Source organism: Octodon degus, unplaced genomic scaffold, assembly GCF_000260255.1.
Source record: "Octodon degus isolate 3935 unplaced genomic scaffold, OctDeg1.0 scaffold00361, whole genome shotgun sequence".
NCBI lineage: Eukaryota > Metazoa > Chordata > Mammalia > Rodentia > Octodontidae > Octodon > Octodon degus.
In genome coordinates, this window is record NW_004524937.1 from 614106 (window position 1) to 616272 (window position 2167).

Genomic DNA, 2167 nt, shown 5'->3' on the forward strand with positions numbered 1-2167 from the left:
TGCTTGCCAGGGAAGTGCTTATTCCACTGAGCCATCTCCCCGGCCCCAAAAAAGTTAATTTTGCATTGAATTACAAAATAAATGATTGATATAAATTCCCCTCCCAGAGTGTGAGGGGGTATATCTAGGATTCATAATAAATCAATAATATTGATACAAATTTTAAAAGAAAACTTATCAAAAAAATGCAGCAATTAGGAGTCAGGCATTGATAATACATGTCTATAATACCCATACTCTGAACTACCCTTTTTTTTGTGGAACCAGGGATTGAACTCAGGCCCTTGCGCTTGCCAGGGAAGCGCTTATTCCACTGAGCCATCTCCTCGGCCCCTAATACCCACACTCTGAGGGGTTGAGGCAGGAGGCAGGAGGAAGAAAAGTTCAACTTAGCTAGACTCTATCTCAGAATAAAGAATAAAAAGAAATGGGGGTGTACTTCAGTGCAAAGGCCCTGGGTTCAATCTCAATACCAGGACAACAAATAAATACTCACTAGCACTAGAATCTTGGTGTTAAAGAAATGAAACCTCTTTTCTTCAGACTCCCTCCAAAACAAACAAAAAAAAAAAAAAAAAACCCACCCTCTAGACCATCCCAACAAATCACTATTGCAATGACATTCAATGCTTTGCAATAGAATATACAGCTTTCTTTTAAAATTTAGATCAATGTTATTGATTTTCATACTTTAAGAGTACTATCCAGCATATGCTCAAATTATAAACTGTAATTTAAATGAAATTTTCCTAAAAGTGATTCAGTTATTTGCAGAAAATTACTGAGAATTATCACCAGCAATTCCTTGCTTCATTTCTCAGTAGAAATGACGATCTAAGCAATCACTGCTATCATCATCTGCGATAAAGGCTGAGGCTATGGCTCTGGGCTGGGGGTGAGGTGGGTACAGTGCTTATCGGGCACGTGTAAGGCCCTGGGTTTGAACCCCAGTATGCTCCCTCCCTCCCACACACAGAAAAAGAATCATATGCTTTGCAACACAGCTATAATCTAAAAATCCTGACGTTTTCCAGGTACAGTGTGGCACATACCTGTAACCCTAGCTGCTCAGAAAGCCGAGGCAGGAGGATCACAAGTTTGAGGCCAGCCTGGGAAACCTAACAAGACACTGTCTCCAAACTAATAAAAAGGTCAGGGGATTTACCTGAGTGACAGACTGCTTGCCTACCATGAGTGGAGGCCCTGGGCTCAACCCACGGCATGGATTTCTTATGCAAGTTTATCATAAAAGCCACAAATATATGCCCCCAAATTAGAAGAAAATAGAATTATCTGCCATCAGAGGGGAAAAGCCTTTTATCCATGAAATGATGTGTGTGTGTGTGTGTGTGTGTGTGTGTGTGTGTGTGTATTACAGTTAACAGATTTTTTTTTTTGCAGAACCAGGGATTGAACTCAGGCCCTTGCGCTTGCCAAGGAAGCGCTTATTCCACTGAGCCATCTCCCCAGCCCCTAACAGTTAACAGATTTTATGCAATAAATCTTTAAATTTCTTGTTTTGCTTGTTTTAAGGTATTTGGTACGGGGTCTCACTACACAGCTCACACTCCTAGTGATTCTCCTGTTTTCAGCCTCCCCAGTGCTGTAATTACAGGCATGCGCCCAGACTTGGGGGCTAGCATGGCACTCCCGGGGGCAGGGTTGGTGTGGCACATGGAGCCAGGGATTGAACCCAGATCTTTGCATTTGCCTGGCAGGCACTTAGACCTCTGAGCTATCTCACTGGCCCCAAATCTTTAAATTTCTATAGATTAAAAATTTTATAAAGCTATAAGCAATTTTAAAACAAGTATTAAATGATTAGGCATATAAATAGTTCTCAAAGATAGATTTAGAACTATGTTTTTCAATAGCAAAAGAGCAAAATACAACAAATTGGCAAATACAAAAAGTAGATAAACATTGGGGAGATAAGGGTTTGGTGGTCTAAGCGCCTGCCTGGCAAGTGCAAGAACCCAGGTTTGATCCAGGAGAATGAATCACTATGAGTCTGAGCTGCATAGTAAGACCCTGTGCCAGAGAAAGAAAGAAACAGGGCTGGTGAGATGGCTCAGTGGTCTAAAGCACCTACTTAGAACAAGCTAAGCCAAGCAAAGCACAGGGACCACGGTTCAATCCCCCAGCACCACATGCCAGCCCGCCCTGG

At 42.0% G+C, this 2167-nt stretch overlaps 1 protein-coding gene across 3 annotated transcripts in view; it reads right to left on the reverse strand.

The window, feature by feature from the left end:
• The window catches only part of Kat2b (lysine acetyltransferase 2B), a 103672-nt gene that overhangs the window by 13398 nt on the left and 88107 nt on the right, over positions 1 to 2167 (reverse strand). The window lies entirely within an intron of this gene.